The sequence below is a fragment of the Sminthopsis crassicaudata genome, chromosome 5 (genome assembly GCF_048593235.1).
Source record: "Sminthopsis crassicaudata isolate SCR6 chromosome 5, ASM4859323v1, whole genome shotgun sequence".
In the NCBI taxonomy this organism is placed as follows: Eukaryota; Metazoa; Chordata; class Mammalia; order Dasyuromorphia; family Dasyuridae; genus Sminthopsis; species Sminthopsis crassicaudata.
The window spans coordinates 274,586,759-274,607,506 of record NC_133621.1 but is presented as its reverse complement, the minus strand read 5'-3'; the positions used below and the strand labels follow the sequence as shown (position 1 = coordinate 274,607,506).

General features: G+C 36.0%; 1 long non-coding RNA gene across 1 annotated transcript in view; it reads left to right on the top strand.

The window, feature by feature from the left end:
- The window catches only part of LOC141544683 (uncharacterized), a 285,498-nt gene that overhangs the window by 72,523 nt on the left and 192,227 nt on the right, over window positions 1–20,748 (top strand). Inside the window, exon 2 of the long non-coding RNA XR_012482757.1 lies at window positions 8,713–8,780. This is a non-coding gene — a long non-coding RNA (uncharacterized LOC141544683). The remainder of the gene's footprint in view (window positions 1–8,712; window positions 8,781–20,748) is intronic.

Below are 20,748 nucleotides of genomic sequence, written 5' to 3'. Positions count from 1 at the left end.
AGAGAGGGGAATAAAGAGAAGGCATAGCAGATGTAGGGAACTGAGCAAAATATCAGAGGTAGGAAAGCATGGAGGCAGTGGAAAGAGTGCTGGAACTGGATGCAAGAGACCCGAATTCAATCCATCCTTGTGTGATTCTGAGCAAGTCACTTAACCCAATTTCAAAACAATTTAAACTAAATTTTTCTCAACTTCAGATCCCTTATCTGTAAAATAGGATAATAATAGCACCAATCTCCCAAGGCTGTTGTAAGATCCAATGAGATAATATCTGTTAAGTGTTTCCAAACCTGAAATTTCTATATAGATGATAGCAATGACAGTGATAATGAATAGAAGTCTGTTGTGGCTGGATTATGGAAAGGAAAAAAAATTGCAAGATAAAATTAAGAAGATAAAAATATAAGATATGGAGGTAGATTGTGGTTGGAATACTAGACTAGAATAATCAAATCTTGGAGGTAGAAAGGATCTCAGAGATCATTTAGTCTCATCTCAAATCATAAATTCTATTTATAATACTACAAAGCAGCATAGCACAGAAAAATTGCTGTAATTGGAATAAGAGCATTTGGGTCTGAACTTTGACTTCATCAAAACTTTGAATACTTCTATTAATGGGACACTCATAACTCATGGGAACAGTAAAAATATTAAAAGCTCCCTCCACCTGGAATTCTGTCCCTTTGCATCTCCATCCCCTCATTTCTACCTGTTGACATCAAATCCATCCAGCCTCTCAGTATCCCATTCCATTTTTGCACAGCTCTGATGCTTGGGAAGTTTTTTACGTATGTTGAGCTAAAACCTCCTTCTCTGTAGGCGTTTGGACTTTATTTGGTAGTCAGTGCCTACAGAAATGCTTTCTATTTATAAATACTCTATCTCCCAGGAGGAAGTGGAGCAAAGATAGTTTAACTGACTTGCCTAGAGTCACACAGGAAGTCATGGAGATGCTAAGCTTTTGACTATCTCCTTTAATGTCTCAGACACTAGATATATTGCTCTTCAGCCTCCCTTGTTCTCTTGCTGGGATTTTATTCTTTTGATCTCTGAAATCTAGGTGGGGGGAGGAGGGGAATCTAATCCCAGAAATCAGTCTAGTCTTTGAACTCCATAGACAACCTTCCAAATTAATCACATGCAGACTGGGGCGGGGGGGGGGGGGGGGAGGCAAACTCCTCAGAGCCGAATGAATATAGTTATGAAATCTTTAAAGTCTCAGAGAATAATTTTCAACTGTGAAATCTGAGTCATTCATCCCTTTCCTATTTCTGTGTGAGGGGATGAAAATGATTTTAAGAAGGGCAATGACTTCTAAATGTTATTTTGGTCTTATAAAGGAGAGAAGTTTGGAGTGTATTTTGGCCATTTTTATCCGTTTTACCATAGCATTTAACTCAGCAGAAGGACCTTTAGATACCATCCCTAAAAGCTTCTAAATTTGTCAGGAAGTTTCAATGCATTTTTTTAAAGCAGCAATCCTAAGAAGTGGGGCAGTTTTAGTTTTTTGCATTATTGTCATGAAATCCAAGAAAGAAGGTGATTTTATAGTATGCGCCTTCAGTAAGTATCCCCAATTCCTTACCGCTCCTCCTCACTCAATCACTGTCACGGAATATAAACATCTGCACACAGCAGCATAGAGCAGTGGAAGAACAGAACTTTATATTGTTTATTTTTATAGCAATTTTCAATACTTCTTCTCCTCCCACCATCTATTCTATTTAACTAATTTTTGTCAGGTACTGGGCTTGTGGACTTCTGACAGTTTTTATGTCTACTCTAGGGTCAGATATGATATCATTTTTGATATGATATCTTGAATGATAAGCTCTATGATGTTGCTTGTTAATTTTAATATTGAGCTTCATATTCCCCTTTATCTCAAATTCCTATGACTATTTTCTTTGTCTTTCAGGCCTGAATATTAAATCATTATTTACTTTTCTTTCTTTCTTACTCCTGAAATCTAAATTATTTGCAAAATCTATTGATTCTTAAGAAGAAAGGGAGGAAGAAAAAGGAAGAGAGAAACAGAGGAAAAAAGAAAGAAAAGAAAAGAAAAAGGAAGGAAGAAAGGAAGAGAAAGGAAGGAAGGAAAGAAGGAAGGAAGAAAGAAAGGATGGAGGAAAGGAAGGAAGGAAAAAAGGAGGGAGAAAAGGAAGGAAAGAAAAAGGGTAGAAGAAGTAATGAAGGAAGAAACAGAGAAATAAAGAAAAAGAAAAAAGAAAGAAAGGAAGAAAAAGAAAGAAAGAAAAAGAAAAAGGAAGAAAGGAAACCAAAAGTAAATAGTTGTATTGCTGATTTTTGTTTTCATACCTAAATCATTTCCCTATGTATCTCCTTTCCCTTGTCCCCAGACCCTTGGGGATTAGAGGTCAAGAGAAGTTATGACTTGTCCAAATTTTTGCTTTCTGAACCACACATTATATACTGTAGAATTTAACTCTTTTAGCCCTGAAACTCTCATCCTGGAAAAATTCTGACTGATCACTTTATCAGGATGTGCTTTACTTTACTCCCCTGCCTTACTCTTGCCTGCCAGACACCTTGCCATCTGTATTGTCTGGAACCCTCTTTCCCTTTCTAGTTTTGGAACCATAATAACATCAGTTCTGTCCTAGCTGCAGGATTCCATTCACCATTCTTGAATTCAAGATAACCCTTCTTGGCTGCTATTCCCTCATGTGTATTGTTTCCCTCCATCAAATCTGCTTCTTTGAGGGTCTGATTACCCAGAAATTATCAGACTTTTGGACAAAGAGTAAGCATTAACAAATACATTCATTCATTCATTCAAGGGTTAGAATTAGGATTTGAATCCAGATCTTTTTGATTCCAAATTCAATACTCTTTTCAAAACATCACTTTGTCTCACTTTTAACAGGGAAAAGCTGTTAAAGAAAACCAAGTGACAAATGATGTTGTTTGACAGTATATTCACAGTACCTAGCACCTAGTAAGCACTTGATAAATGTTTATTGATTGATTGACTATCCATCATATCTCATCTATAATCCCCTTCTCTTTTCTGAGTGTTGTTTCTTTATCTGTTCTATCAGACCAAGATTAATCATTGTAATTCACTTTGACTGACTCTTGATGTTGAATTATTTTGTGTATTCTCTCTTGATTCTGCTTACTTAGCTCTATATCAGTTCACACAAGCCTTCTCATACTTCTGTGAATTCCTTATAGTCATCATTTCTTGTGATTCAATGTATTCTATTACTTCCTCCCTTGCCTGACAGTGTCTACATTTGTTTACAACAAACATTTGTTGACTGACATCTTTACCTGTTAGAATCCTTCTCTTTTTGTTTCGTCCATATCTTTCTCATTTTTTTTCAAATTTCTTATCCCATTTATCTCTCCATTCCTATTATTATTATTATTATTATTACAGTTGGCTTTGTATCCATTTATCTATGTGTCTGTGTCATCCTTCCCCTAAAAGACTGTAAGTTTCTTGAGTTCAGGGAGTAGATAGTTTTTGTATCCCCAGTTGTCACTGCAGTGCTTGGTGATCAGTAAATATGTTTTTTTTTTTTAATTTAGAATTTTTTCCCCACAGTATATATGCATGAGTAATTTTTTTATAATATTATCCCTTGTATTCCTTTTTCCAAATTATACCCTCCCTCTCTCTACTCCCTCACCCTGATGACAGGCAATCCCATACATTTTACATGTGTTACAATATAACCTAGATACAATATATGTGTGTAAATACCATTTTCTTGTTGCACATTAAGTATTAGATTCCGAAGGTATAAGTAACCTGGGTAGATAGACAGTAGTGCTAACAATTTACATTCACTTTCTAGTGTTCCTTCTCTGGGTGTAGTTGTTTCTGTCCATCATTGATCAGTAAATACGTTGATGGGCAATAAGAGTCCTTGTTGAAATCAAACCATGGGGCTTTGTTTCTAAGATCTCATTCATAAGAGAAGATTATTCTTGCCTAATAAGCCCTTCCTAAATAAAGCTCATGGATGGCTTTGATTGCTATGAAATCCTTTCTGTTCTGCTCCCAAGTCCCATGGTAAGGTACCTTTGTAAAGCCATTGTTCCGATTTGACTTTCATATCATGTATGTACATCCGGCGATTCTCTGGTTTCAGTCTCCAAGGAGCCTCGGAGGCCAGACCTTCACATATAGTTTGGCAACAAATGAAATGTTTTCAATAGAGATGAAAAAAAATCTTGGTACATAACCTGTCAACTCAAGGAAGAAGCACAGCCTGTTCCAAGGGAGTGGCTTCCAAACCAGCCAGGAGTCCAAGTGACGTTGGATGTATGACTCAGGCAGAAAGTTTGGATGAGGTTATGAAAAGGGTTGTTATGTGATTCCATGGTAAGGACAATGTGAAAAGAAGTAAAAACAAAATACTTCACTTTGTAAGCTTTTGAGGCAATCACACCCAGAAACGTTCCATACAAAATAGGGAAGTAATGAAAATTGGGACACATCCACACAGACACCCACCTACTTTTATAATGCATATACATTCACATAATTACATATATATATTTATGTTATATATATGTATACTTATAGATGTGTGTATACACATATAATGATATTATGATATATAAAAACAGAGAGGAAGGGTGAAAGAGAAAGAGACAGAGACAGACAGATGGAGAGAGTGTTTGCATTTGTGTGTATGGAACAAGTACTCCTTTCCTTTGTTCATGTGTTTCCATCTTCCTGGAAAATCCCCACTTCCTTTTAGAGCTTGCACATTGTTTCTAAATTGCCTCACCCTAAAATCCACAGGTAAATAATTCATTTAGTTAGGTTAATAAAAGCAGGTAAAATCAAAGGAATATATTAACAGCAAAACCTTCCATCATTTGTGGCTCAAGTAGGGTCCCTCCTGTCTTTATCTATGCTTCCCAGAATGAAAATATTTGAGTCTAATGTCTCCTTGATTCTTGGATCTGTTCCACGATAATGTAGCTAGTAAAAAAGGCAGCCACTTTTATCTTCCAGTGGAAAGGGACAAGGTCACTCAGAGCCATGGCTTTATACTGGTTTGGGTGCTCTCATTCCCACTGGGACTGCTGCAGGAAAGCTGACCATTGCACATGACCCTGGCTTTGTCTATCAATAGGATAGGAGCTATTTATTATCTGACTGCATCTGTCACCTTTTAGGACTCAGGCAATTATTTCCTATCTATTCCCAAGACTGAGAAAGGATATGACCATACAAATTAGTTTCTCCATTTTGCCACTGTGTCTATCTTTTTTCCTTCGGGCTTCATACCACTCCTTCATCTTTATATTTACCAGCCAATCCATCCAATCTGGGGTTCGCTCATTCCCCTAAGATGTAAGGGAAGAGAATATAAGTGAAGTTAGACCAAAAATCATTAAATGTTTCCAAAGTATTGAAATGCCTCTCTGAATATTTGGTACAGATTGCTATATTCTTATGTTGATTTTCACAAATGAAGGAAGCAGCCACTGAAAAGTATGGCAGAGAATATTGGATCTGAAATCAGAAATGGTCTCAAATTAATTACTTACTAATAGAGAAACTCCATTTCTCTTCATCTGTAAATAAGGACTGTGGTAGAAGAAACATATATTAAATTTTCTGCCATATTGGCTGTTAGTTTTTTTTCCTTAAAAAGTCCTTGAGATTTAATTGATCCAGGACTTGGCCATGGATGTGACTTCCTGGTGGCCCAAGTACAAAAACCAACACATAGGAATTAGGGCTTCTTCAGGACTGACATGGGCTTTGGATGAGCGACACAGAGGCTGAGAAACTGTGCCCAACTGAGCTAGATAGACTTTCCACGAGATAATTATACACATTTCCTTTGTTCATTGTTAGATGGTTAGTGCTCATTTCTTTCTGATTCTGAACCTGAAACATGGTACTAGCCTGATTCAGATCTGGCCTCCCACATTTCATAATGCAATGGTCAATAGCAATGGATTGAATGTACTCAATAAGAATGGTCAATATAATTTAGTCAATATAGCCTAGTCAAGTATAGTCAAGAGGAATGGTTAATATAGCCTAGTCATCTGGTCAAGTATCATCAATAGAAATGAATAGTCAATAGGATTGGATTTGTGTTGGGGCATTGTAGGGCAATGGGATGAAGAAAGGGAGACTAGAGTAATTAGAGGTCCCAAAGGTGAGTCTTCTGGCTTCTGTGATTATGGCAGGTGTACTTCTGGCTATAACTGCCTACTGCTATACTGATCCCATGAGATTAGAAAGTCAATTGTTAGTGGTCAATCAGGTATGGATGTGCTTTATATCTTTATGCAATGTGTCCTGAAAATGATAAATGCTTGTTTGTTGAATTCATATAATATTTATATTTATGGATGACATTGTTTTCCAGGCCTACCAGTAGGTCTGGGCCCTCCGTAAAGGCAAGAGTTTTAAAGTTGCTTAAAAAAGTGCTGGAAAAATTTTTCAACAATATTTTATTTTCCAAATACATGTAAATGTAGTTTTCAACATTTGCTTTTATAAGACTTTGTGTTCCAATTTTTTTCTCCCTCCTTCCTTTATCTCTCCCCCTCTCCAAGACAGCAGGTAATCTGATATAGGTTAAATATGTGTAATTTAAAAAAAAAAAAAAATATATATATATATATATATATTTTCCTATATGTTATGTTGTGCAAGAAACAAGGGAGAAAAAACATGAGAAACAAACAAACTAACAAACAAAAAGTGAAACTACTATGCTTTAATCCACATAGTTCTCTCTCTGGATGCAGATGGCATTTTCCATCCCAAGTCTATTAGAATTGCCTTGAATCACCACATTGTTGTGAAGAGCCAAGTCTATCACAGTTGATCATCACTAAATCTTATTGCTATTGTGTACAATGTTCTTTTGGTTCTGTTGAGACTCTTTATATAACATTTGGGAGACCATGTGTCATTTAGATTTTTTAAAAGACTTTTTAGTGCCAGACATAGGGAGAAATTCTTTTTTCCCCCCAAAAAACCAGTAACTATTTATTTACCTGTTAGTCAATTCAGAAACTTCTAAACTTTTTTTCTTATTATCTGTCTTTGGAAGAATAAACTATATAACAGCCACACAAATTCTTGAATACTTGTATCATATCAGACATAAGCCTAGTCTTCTACAAGAAAAAATTTCCCAATTCCTTCAATCAATCATCATACATTCAATATCGAGGTAGAAAAATTCGATAGAAATATATAGATGCAGATAGATGTGAATATGGATATAGACTCAAATAACCACAAAGACAAGTGACATAAATATAGACATAGATTAGTCATCTACTTATTTTCTATTTACTATTTTATCCTATATTGACTAATTTCTGAATATTGGGGAGAGATTTTTGAAAGTACTCTACCCTTCCTAGGAATTCAGAGATTCATCTGAAATTGGATGAACTTGGAAATGTATCTTGGTTTATTTGCTGGAGAGGAAGATGGGTATCGATTTACAAGAAGAGAGAGCTTCCCTTCTTATAACTGTAAATTATGATTTTATTTCTTCCTGGGATTTCTAGTGAGGATATCCAGCTGTGTAGATTCTAGCACAGGTTGTGGATATCCTCCCCAATCTGACAGAAATGGTGACTCCTAGATAGTAGCTAGCCTGGAAAAGTCTAGGGCCATCTTTTTGTCTCGTATCTATGTGATCAATAGTAGGTGATTCTGTGATGAATATTCCTAAGAAATCAAAAACTGTGGGGGAGTCAATTGCTAATGGTTTTCTCAGCTGGAGCTGACTAGCATCAAATCTGCTTCTTTGGAACAGAAGTGTAAAATATGCTATGGCAAAAAAAAAAATCCTGGGTGAACCTGAAGCAGATTTAAATGTAATTGGGAAATATGTAATAAAACAAATATAATTTTGTTTATGTTGTTTGTCCTTGGTTCTTGAAGAGGACTATGGCATCGGGGAAGTAATACTATAACATGCAAGTGAATTGGATTTAAGTGAGAGGGGTCTGTGCAAAGTCACTTGCCTCGCTTTCCCCTCAGAACCAAGTAAGATGTTTCTAATTGATTTTGACACTACTGCTTTGAAGGACTCCCATGACACCCCTTTCTGCATAAATTGAGTAGACAGTTTCATTTGTCCCCTACTGTCAGCCCATCTCTGAACAGAAATACCTTCGATGACATCACTATCAAATTATCCTCTCACCTGCTCTTGAATAACTTTGGTGATGAAGAACTCTCAATCCAGAGAGGTGGACCATTCCACTTTGGAAAAGACTCACAAGGTCCGTGTATTGAGCTGAATGAAATGAGACTCTAAATTCCCTTCATTCCTAATTTTGCCTTTTAAGGACAATTAATAAATTCAATGAATCCTCTTCTTCATAAAGTCAATCGGAAACATTGAAGGCGACAATCAGATTACTCCTAGCCTTGTTTTCTCCAAGATAAACATTCTTCAGATGATTTTTTCTAAGGCTTAGAATCCAGACTTTCCCCCATTTTGCTCACTTTTTCTTGGGTACACACAATCTTGTAGTCCCAAAATGTAGCATCCTGAAATTCCTAAAATGCACTGCTCCCAATGTGGGATAACCAGGGTAGAGAGTCACAGCATCACTACTTGATGGTTCTTTACAGCAGCAAACAGATACAATCAGGGACTGCCTCAGGGATAGAGAGAAGCTCTGGACATCATACAATGGAATTTTAATTTCCCTTTGTGTTTTATCCAGGATTGGTTGCTGAGCCATTATAAACTGTAAAATAATGCATTTTCTCCTTTTTGTCCTTGGATTCTAAGGTAATTTAAAATGAATCATTAAACATTTTCAAGCTTTTCTGTGGTTTTTCATGTTTTGTTTATTTCATCTTCTTTTTTCTTTTGGAATAATGGCAAGCATATTTTTAGGAAAAAAATAGTGCTATATAGAATTATTTATGAATGTGAGGGCTCTTGAGAGAAGGTAAGCACAAACAGTTAAGTCGAAGAAGAATGAGACAAAATGGTAAACAGAGTACCTTCAGGGAGCAAAAGCTTGCTGAGCATCTGCCACTACATCCCTAAAGACTTTGTTTAGCTCAAAGAGGAGCCAAATTATGGTTGGAAAATTCCATTATTTGGCTTTTTCTAACATGGGGATTTTGTACAAAGGATGAGATCCAAAAATGTCACTCTTTGCTTCAAAAACTACACCAAATTGATGTCTGATCAATTTCCCTTTAGTCTGTAATTTCCATTCCTCTTAGAAAAATTTGCTTAATATTGCTCCTAATTTCCTTAGTCCTTTACTACTACATCTCCTCTTCCTCTTCTTCCTCTCCTCCTCTTCTCCTCCTTTTCCTCTTCTTCCTCCTCTTCCTCTTCTTCCTTCTTCTCCTCCTCCTTTATTCTTTTTCCTTCTGCTCCTCCTTTTTTCTTCTCTTCTTTTCTTTCTTCTTTCTTTTTCTTCTTCCTCTTTCTCTCCTTTTTCCTCTTCCTTCTTTCTTCTTTCTCTTCCTCCTCCTCTTCCTCTTCCTTTCCTCCTTCCTCCTTTTATTATTACTACTACTGCTATGATCACTCACCACTACCTCTACTATTTCTCAAACTTTGGGGCCTTAAGATCCCTTTATTCTCTTAAAAATTACTGAGAATCTCCAAAGAGCTTTTGTTTATGTGGGTTATAGCTATTGATGTTTGGCATATTAGAAATGAAAACATTAGTATTATTCTAAAAAAAGTTTTGAACTTGTGCACCATCTGACAACCTTCAAGAGAAAGTACACCAGGATACTGGAAGGATAAGATGAGATCATGCATATGAAAGCACATTGGAGATAATGACACCATAAATAGGAGGAATTAAAGATTCAAGAAAATATGTCCCTGAAGCACAGTATGAGAATCTTGACCTGACTATTTTTTTTTTATTATATATATATATATATATTTTATAATATTATCCCTTGTATTCATTTTTCCAAATTACCCCCCCTCCCTCTATTCCCTCCCCCCGACGACAGGCAATACCATACATTTTACATGTGTTACAATATAATCTAGGTACAATACATGTGTGCGAATATCATTTTCTTGTTGCACAATAAACATTAGAATCCGAAGGTACATGCAACCTGGGCAGACAGATATTAGTGCTAACAATTTTCATTCCCCTCCCAGTGTTTCTTCTCTGGGTGTAGCTACCTCTGTCCATCATTGATCAACTGGAAGTGAGTTGGTTTTTCTTTATGTTGAAGATTTCCACTTCCATCAGAGTACATCCTCATACAGTATTGTTGTTGAAGTGTACAGTGATCTTCTGGTTCTGCTCATTTCACTCAGCATCAGTTGATTTAAGTCTCTCCAACCCTCTCTGTATTCCTCCTGCTGGTCATTTCTTACTGAGCAATAATATTCCATAACTTTCATATACCACAATTTACCCAACCATTCTCCAACTGATGGACATCCATTCATCTTCCAGTTTCTAGCTACAACAAAAAGAGCTGCCACAAACATTTTGGCACATATATGTCTCTTTCCGCTCTTTAGTATTTCTTTGGGATATAATCCCAGTAGTAGCGCTGCTGGGTCAAAGGGTATGCACAGTTTGATAACTTTTTGGGCATAATTCCAGATTGCTCTCCAGAATGGCTGGATTCTTTCACAACTCCACCAGCAATGTATTAGTGTCCCAATTTCCCCACATCCCCTCCAACATTTGTCATTATTTGTTCCTGTCATCTTAGCCAATCTGACAGGTGTGTAGTGGTATCTCAGAGTGGTCTTAATTTGCATTTCTCTGATCAGTAGTGATTTGGAACACTCTTTCATGTGAGTGGATATAGTTTCAATTTCTTCCTCTGAGAATTGTCTGTTCATATCCCTTGACCATTTATCAATTGGAGAATGGTTCGGTTTCTTATAAATTATGTTGACCTGACTATTTTCAAGGCTTCTTCCATATCACACCCCAAGGAGAATGCCAGCCTCCTTGCAACTGGTCAAATCATCTCCCTTTTTATATTAGAACCTTTCCAAAAGTCCATCTCTTCCAAGAGAGAAGGTGTTCCTTAATGTCTGGGGTCCTAGAAATAGGATAAAGTCAATCTATCAAACAAAAATATTAATTAATCACTTATAATGTGCAAGCAGAGTGCTAAGTGCTGAGGACACAAAAATGCCAAAACAAAACAGTCCTTATTTTCAGAGAGTTTATATTCTAATGGGGTGACAACATGTAAAAAACAAGGTAGCTACAGGACAGAAGTAGCACAGATGGCAGAGGAAGAGGAAGGTACTGGCAGCTGGAGAAAACTGGGGTAGGCTTTCTGAAGGAGGGATCTGAGCAGAAATGCGAGGAAGTCAAGGATTGTAAGAGGCTTAGGTAAAGGAGAACCTTCTAGAGATGGATAAGACCTGGATTCAAATATTGCCTCTGACTACACTGGCTCTGTGACTGCAAGCAAATTCCTTTACTTCTCCAAGCAATCAGATACAGGTAGAATATAAGCTTCCTAAGGACAAGGATTTTTTTTTCCTGTCTTGGTGGTCTTATCACCTTATCAATACTCTGCAAATGACAAGTGCTTTGTAAAAACGCAATTGATATTTCTCAATGCTTTCAGAGGAGGAGTATGATCCATTCTCATTAATTATAAAGTAGTTTTTTTGGGTTAGAACAGTTTTCCTCTTATTTCAGTTGTGATAGAGTGACTCTATCAGAGGCTAGCTTTGATAATTAGATCATTTTTCTTCCATTTGAGTCCTTAGCTGACATATTCATGGGTCTTATTTCTAAATGTAGCATTGGTTATTTAATCCCTCCTATTTATCTCCAAAATGTTTTATTATTTTTTTAATGCATGATCTCATTTTATCCTTCCAGTATTTTGGTAAGCTTTCTCTGTTTGGGGTCAGACTTTTTTAGTCCTGGAAATGTGTTTTGGGCTCTGATCTGCCTAGCTACTGACGCAATTGGTGCTCCATAAACAAGAGAATCCTTAAACTTCTCCCAAGGTGATCTTGTTTTCAGTGGCTACCTTTTCCTTGGAGGCTCAATACGTGAAGCTTTGAGTTAGTTGGGGGACATGTTCCATTATGTGAGCTAGAGTGTGTGTGTATGTGGACATTGGATGGAAGATGATACTTCCAGGCTTGTTGTGAGAATCAAATGAGAAAAGATTTTTTTTTATACTTTGCAAACTTTAAAGCATTATATAAATGACAGTTATTGTTATAGTATTCTTTTTTTGGACTAGATAAGAAAAATACTTGTGAGGAAAATCCTTTCATCAAAATAGAGCCCCACTGTATCTGCAATTTATTCCCATAGGGAGTCACCTAGGACATTGAAATATTATGCGACTTCTTTAAGATCACACATTCAGGGTATGTCAGAGGTTACTTAAGTTTTTCTGACTCTGAAGCTAGCATTCTATTCACTCTACCATGGATGCCTCACCAGTAGGACCCTAATGGTTGCAAAATGAGTGTCTAGACAGTGCTACAGATTCATAGATAGAAAAGAGCAAAAGGTTGGAGCAGTTTGGGATGGGTTCTTAATCGGGAGTCCATGGCCTCTCAACAGGTACGTGGGTAAATTTCATCAAGTCTGTTGAACTTATTTTTAAAAAATCTTTATTTTCACTCACATTTCCCTAAAATAGCATTTTCTTCAAATATTTAAAAGCAAAGGTATCCTTATGATGTCTTGTAAAGATATATTGTAGTAGGAGCTACGAATCTTAGACAAGCCATTTAATTTCTCTGTACTTGAGTTTCTCCATCTCAAAATGAAAGATGTTAAATTCAGAGGCTTCTAAAATCCCTTTAAACTCTAAATCTGATTTTATAGGCTGGATTGAACCTTGAAAGATAGATGAGATTTGTATAGTTAGAGAAGTGGGGGTGGGAAAAGGTGGGTTACAGTATGAACAAAGATGCAGGAAAAGAGGATTCTTTCCTATCCCATTCCAATGCAATCTAATCACAGGACACAATGAATAAAAATACCCTGAATAACAAACTGGAAAAATCTCAATCTGACCTGTCACCATGATTTTCAGAAGGCATCTCCAAAAAGTGTACCATGAAATAAAAAATTTAATTTAATTTTAAAATAATATTCTCCACTTTACAAACTGGTGAGCCTGCTGTTGATGTCAGGCAAAATTCTTGACAGCTTCAAGTCATCAATAGATAATTTGTGGGGATTTGCAAAGGGAAACTGATTTAAGGAATCAACTTATGTTCTTGAGTTGGCTTTTTTTGTTTGTTTGTTCTTTTTGTGTTTTTTTCCCCTAAAAACCCTCAAGAACATTTTGTGATAATGCTCAGAGACTTTAAACAACCTCAAGGACAAGTCATGCCAGACTAAAGTAATTTCCTGTTATGACAAAATTCCTAGAATACTAGATCAGTGGATCTAGCATAATGCTGTAGACGTCAATTTTATGTATGGATGGATTTTAAGTTGGTTACCTAGCATGCATCATTGTTTTTTATTACCTATTATTTATTTAGAAGGAAAATTCTAATGGAAGTCATGACAGTGTGGTACTGGGTGTGTATCTGTAAAAATATTATGATTTCAGTAAGAATTTGATGAATTTTCTCATGACATCCTATTGGATGAGATGGAGAGATGTAGGTGGGATGACAGCTATAGTTATTGTTGTTCTTTGTCCTTTGTTCTTGAACCAATGACATCACAAGGGTAATGTCTTGACTTGTGCTCCTGAATGGGATTTAAGTGAGGCAGAGCTGAAGCCATCCAATTCCCTCTTTTCTCCAGTCATCAAAGAAATAGTTTGAGGTATAAAAACTATTTTTCTATCTAGAACAATGAATCAAATCTAACTTGATGAAATTTAAAAGGGATAAAAAAAATCCTGAATCAATCATACAGGCAGAGGATGGAGATGTGATTTTCTCTATATCTCCAGGTAGTGACATTTCCATTCTAGTCTTCATCTTCACCTCATTTCCTCAGGAAATTTGGACTTCTCTGAAATCACTCTAGATTCTGATAGATGGGCTTTTCCTTCATTTTGCCTGGACTTCATTTCCTGGAAACTTCCAGACTGAGCTTATTATGAGGCTTCTGTTCCACCCCCAACTTCCAGATCTCTTCCATGTGTAAACCATCCCCCTTAGAATCTTAAATTCCTTATTGCTTGCTTATATTCAGGGTTCCTAGCACTTAGCACAAGTGCTCTATCTTACCTATCTATATGAAGAACATGTAAAAATTTTAATTTTTTATAATAATTTTATCATAAGCTCAATAAATAGCATTAGTGTGATTCAGTCCCCCCCCCCATTAATATAATCTTAGTCTGTATCACTAGAAGTCTAGTATCTAGAAGATAGGATGTCATCATTGTTATCTGCTTTGGAAAGACCACATCTAGAGAAACTTTTTTTCTCTTGATTTTCTGGGTACCACTTTTTGAAAAGGATATTAATGCGGCAGGAAGGATCTCTGGAATGTTAAAAAAAGACTTGATACTATGTCATGCAACAATCCCTTGAGGGAACTAGAGATTTATATTGTGGTAGTAGGATGGGGCTGGGCAGAGGTGAACTGTAGCTGTGATAATTATTGACAAATGGTTAAAAGGATCATAGATGTAGAAAGAAAGATTTTTGGCAGGTTTCCAGAGAGCACAATTAGATAAAATTTATGTATGGGCAGTTTTCTGTTCAATATGGGGGGGGGGTGACATAACATTTCTATGTGAAGATGTGAAGGAGAGGGACCCTTTCCCTTTCCCTGCTCCCTCTCTACTTCAGAACAGGTAGATATCCTTTGACTGTCTCTTATTGTTCTTGCAGAATTCCTTGGGTATAGGAGATAAACAATTCCTACCCAAATGAATTTTCTTTCTTGAAGTTGCCAAGAGGGTGGTTTGGAAGGGTAAGGGAAGGAGAAGGTTATTTGTATCTACCCAACTGTATAGCTATTTTTTTCTTTTTTTTTTGCCCCAACTCCCTTAGTAAATATAAGTTCCCACAGAATAGGGACCATTCAGTTTAAAAACTTCATTAAGAATTTTGAGAATCCCTGTATAATCATGAACTATAATATAATATTATTATATTATGATTTTAATAATGGTTGTTCTATGATTTCATGTCTGATATCTTTTGCTTTTAAGGCTCATTCAACTCCAATTATATCTCACCTTCCATGCATCCATCAACTGGATGAGATTTTACTCGAGCCAATAAACATATTTTGATTTTTAAAAACATATTTATTTCTATCTTTCAAGGATCAGTGACTTCAGGTATGTAGGCATTGTCTCTGTGCAAGTTACTCCTTGATGCCCTAGTATGTAGCTTCTTAATTTTTAAAAATGTTTTTTGGTGTGGCATAGACCCCTTGGAGAATAAATCTGGTGATTATATTAGAATCTTGTTTTTAAATGCAAAAATAATATGTAAATGATTACAAAAGAAAATATTGAAAACAAAAGTTCATGATATCAGGCTAAAAATCTATCTTGGGATTTTATCATTTTTTTTTTGTAGGGAAAAAAACCTATCCCTTTGTGGCCAGTCCACAGATGACAGTACTAAAAAGAACAACAATATTATCAACAAAAAACCCATTCAAATGTATTTTCTATTCTAAGAATTTAGTAAAAAAAAAAATACAGATATTTACTGAAAACAGTTGGTAGGTAGATATTTTTAAAAATTCAATCTTATTAGTTTATTCCTTTAGACATTTTCTCTCCCCATGCTATTTACCTAATGATTAGTCAACTCTTTTGAAAGATTATTATTTCTTCCTAGAAGCATTTTAAAAAAATTATTTGAAGTTGTGTATATATATGGATGTTTTAAAAACCTAGGTGCCATTCTTCTGTGGAACATGACTTAAATAAAAATTCTTCATGGTGTTTTCACTGAGGCATTACACCAGGTTACGGTGGTCACAATGAATTTCCCACATCAAATACAGCAAGACAAGCTTAACTTGTACATTGGGGAAACATCATCACTGAGAGTAATCAACTGAGAAGTTTGGAATACTCGCTTTTCTAATCACTGAGGTTAATAAAATTGCAGTCTTCAAGATAATGTTACCGGGTAGACAGACCTGGGTCAAATGGTCATGGATAATTCACAAATGGAATTACTATTGGGCAGAGGAAAGTTTCAGTTGATTGTGATCTGGCCCATTGTAATGCTACAATGATCAGATGTTTTAAATTTACTAGGATTATATTTGGTCCAATGGCTTTCTTGCATGGACATAATTAAAATTAAAGCCAGGTACAGGGAAATTAATTTATAATTCTTTAACTGAATCTTCTAACATATTTCCCCAACATGTGCCATAAAGCATTTTTGGCTAGATTTGTTGGAGGCTAGAGAAAGAGATGGGAAGTAAATAACTAAAGAAGGGAAAGGGACCTGTATGTACCAAAATGTTTGTGGCAGCCCTTTTTGTAGTGGCTAGAAATTGGAAAATGAATGGATGCCCATCAATTGGAGAATGGTTGGGTAAATTATGGTATATGAATGTTATGGAATATTATTATTCTGTAAGAAATGACCCACAGGAGGAATACAGAGAGGCCTGGAGAGACTTACATGAGCTGATGCTGAGTGAAATGAACATGACCAGGAGATCATTATACATGGCAACAAGACTATGTGATGATCAATTCTGATAGATGGGGCTCTCTCCAACAATGAGATGATTCAGACCAGTTCCAATTGTTCAGTGATAAAGAAAGCCATCTACACCCAGAGAAAGGGCTGTGGGAACTGAATGTGGTTCACATCATGGCATTTTCACTTTTTTTGTTGTTGTTTGCCTGCATTTTATTTTGTTTCTCTTTTTTATTAGTCTGATTTGATTTTTCTTGTATGGCGTGATAATTGTATAAATATGTATGCATATATTGGATTTATCATATATTTCTACCTTGTTTAACATATATTGGATACTTGTCATCTAGGGGAGGGTGTGAAGGAAAAGGGGGAAATTGGAACACAAGGCTTTACAAGGGCTAATGTTGAAGAATGATTTGAAAAATAAAAAGCTTTAATAAAGAAAAAGAAAAAAACAGAAAAAAACAAACTATACCATGCTACACTTATTGGATTATACCATGGGTGCTGGTTATGGGAATAAAGGTTGAGAAGTCAGAAATGGTTCTTCTTGAAGTTAATTTCAAAGGAAAATAATATTTTATGTTTTTGTCATTAATTTATTCTATGTAAATGAATTATTCAAATAGTGATTGTTATAAATATTTTAAGGTATTTCCAGCATCTTTTTTTAGTCTTATTTCTATGATATCACCAGGTGTTAAAATGGTAAAGACTGAGTATTTCTTGTAGTAATAGATATATAATAGATACTGAGCTGTTGCTCAAGCAATTTGGAAATCTGTGACAAAGTACTCTAAGAAAGAAATTTTTGGGAAAATATTTCTTTTTCCCCCACATATTCTTAACAGCATTTCTTACAACTTTAAGCTTAAGGTCCTCAACCATCTTCCAACTAAGGAGGCAACTAACTGATCGATCAACTAACAAACATTTACTAAAGTTTATATTGTGCCCGATATTTAAGTTAAGTTCTGATGATATAAATAAAAAGCAAAAAAATTCCTTGTTCTATAGTTGGTTACATTCTAAGTATGGGAACAGCATCAACATCAATTGGCACCTACAAAATAACTGCAGAATGGATGGAAAGCAATGTTAGAAGGGAGAAATGAACAAACACTTGTAATGCTGTGACAGTGGAAAGAGGGCTGAGTTTGGAGTCAAAGACTCTAGGTTCAAATTCTGACTCTGCCACTTACTATTTGTGTGACCTTGGGAAAGTTAGTATAAAATGAGGGAGGTCAGACTAGATGGCCCCTGAGGTCCCTTCTAGCTCTAGATATCTGATCCTTTGACTTCTCATCAAAGGGGAAGCTATGAATGGCAGCCAGTTTGGGGAGTTCTTATTTGTTTTTGAAAAAATGGTTTTGAACAATGGGCAATTCAAAGCTATTTCTCAAAGGACACTTGGAATGTCTCCTATGAAAATGCATCTATCTAATTGCATGTTCCATGGTTTTAAGACAAGGCATGTATTGCTTCATGAGAATTAGAGAAGTTTATGTAACCACATATTGACTGCCAGTCTGGATTTCACCATTGTCAGAACACTTTGAGGGTGAACAGGCAACTATGTGCTGAATTGCAGTAGATAGTTCCGTTGAACTACCATTATTGAACAACTTATGCTCAGACATTTCAAGGGACTTGTGATCTTGTGAATGTGGGCATTCTCTCCAAAGATTCAAATCATAAACCTTCTATGCTCTCTCAACCTGGAAAGCTCAAGTCTTCCTTCAAGCCTTCCAAAAGGGAATCCAACTAATATTTTGTGGACCTTCCTCTAATTCCTGCTGAAACACATGGGCTCTTAAGTAGATAATCAGGTGATTAGGTACATAATAGATATGGATAATAGATGGCTGGATGATAGAAAAATAGATGGATGATAGAGATGGATGGATGGTAGATGTGCTCGTAAATGTTTAAAAATCAGCTTTCCAAAAAGGGTACATATCATAAATTTAAGTTTAATTTGCAGTATTAGCATTTTCCCTACCACTTTCTTAAGAGTAGACAATCCTCAAAATAACAAATCAAGTTCTGATTTGTATTGTTTGCCAGTTTTTGAGATGTAGATGTTGATACTGAATGTCCTATTAGATTGAAAACTCCTTGCATACAGGGATACATGGATGGATGGATGCATAAATTAAATGTATATAGAGAGAGCATTTATTAAATATGCGCTATGTTCTGGCACTATTCTAAATGCTGAGGATACACATACATACAAATAAGACAGTCCCTACCCTCAAAGACCTTACATTCTAATGGAGGAAGATAGCACATAAAAGAGAATTAGAAATCATGGGTAAGGGAATCCCTTTCCCTTTCTGTCAAGGAGATTGTCCAGGAAGTAGAGAAGTCCAGAAGAGTCAAGTCAGGAGTTAAGAGAAAATGTCTGGGATCCATATATGTTGGAGGCAGCTTGGACCTGCTTATAAGAGCAGGTTATATTTTCATGTGAGCATTTACTCTTTGGAAACTGGCAAAAGCAACATATTTTGTTCATTGTGTAGACTTGAAAAAGTGATGGAGGAAATAGATTTTTGTTTTCATAAAGCTTATTGTCAAAGATTTATTGACATAACTCTTCTAGACCCCTCATTCCCTTTGGGGGAATATCCAATTAGTCTTCTTCAGGATGGCAAGGTGATTGGTGGGAGTTATCATCGGTTTTCCCTGCCACATGACTGGCCCACCATTTTTCCAGTTATATATTCCTTTGAAAATATTCTTTATCCCACTAATCTTGTTTAGTTCTTCACTGGTTATCTATCTCAGTCCATCCTCAAACAAAATATGTGTATTTTTAAAAAATATATAAAATAGAGTCTAACACCCAATGAATTTCTATAACACATATGGGAAAACAAGGTCCAAATACATGAGAACTTATATTATAATGTGAGTCAAATGACAAGAATGCAAAGGTTGTCACAGGGCAAGAATTTCCAAAAGGGTGGTGTAGACAGAGAAGGCTGCAAGTCTACAAGAAAGAACATTTATTATGGGGTAGAATGTTCGGGTAATGATTCATGAAACATGAGGGACTTAAATGAAAAGATAGGAAGGGAGAGGATTTTTAATAATAACAGTTGACCTTTATATATTATATACATGTACACACATGTATATATAAACAAATGCACACATGCATGTATATGCATACATATATACATATGCATATGTGAGTTTGAGCTTTAGAGAATTCCTATGACTTCTATACTACAGATGTTACTATCCACACAGTACACTTAAGAAAACTGAGGTTCATAGAGTTGTATCTATGGTTATACAGATAATAAATGCCAGAGCCAGGATCTGAACCCAGTTTTTCTTTACTCCAGGGACAGCATCCCTGCTTTAATGAACTTTATTTAGATGTGTACCAATGAGCTGTCCAGGGTAATCTCTATAGACCTGAAAGAAGATGTAGAGATCATCTAGTCCAGTTTTCTCATCTTAAAGATATATAGAAGGTAAAAAACTTACTCAGGACTTTCTCTCTCTGTCTCTCTCTGTCTGTCTCTTGTCTCCGTGTCTGTGTCTCTGTTGCTCTCTGTCTCTGTCACTCTCTGACTCTCTCTGTCTGTCTCTGTGTCTGTGTCTCTGTTTCTGTCTTTTCTCTCTGTCTCTGTTTCTGTCTGTCTCTCTCTCCCCCTCCCTCTCTCCCTCCCTTCCTCGCTTTCTCTCCCCACTGCTGTTCCCTCCTTCTTCCCCCACCCCTCACTGGATTTGCCTAAGGCTCTTACATCTTCCTCTAAAGACCAGCTCTACTGGATGCCTAAATCCAATAGGTATTAGCTACATGCTTTTTACTCTTGCTTAGGAGAGATTTCCCTTTCCTCTGAACTTTTTTTTTTCTTATCACTCCAGCCCATCAAAAACATGTTTTCCTCCTTATTGTTGGAATGTTTATTTTGTCATCCATATGGTCCTTGCCATAAAACTTACTATTCATTAGATAAGATCTAGAAAGGCTCTTAGATAGCATCTAGTCTGTCTCCCATACTTCTTCAACCTCTCTTCCCATTTTACAGAGGAGGAAATTAAGGCCCAGAGGATTAAGCAATTCACTTAAAGTCAAACAGATTGAAAGTAACAGAATTTAGATTTCTACTGCTCCTTACTGCAGAATAATAAATTA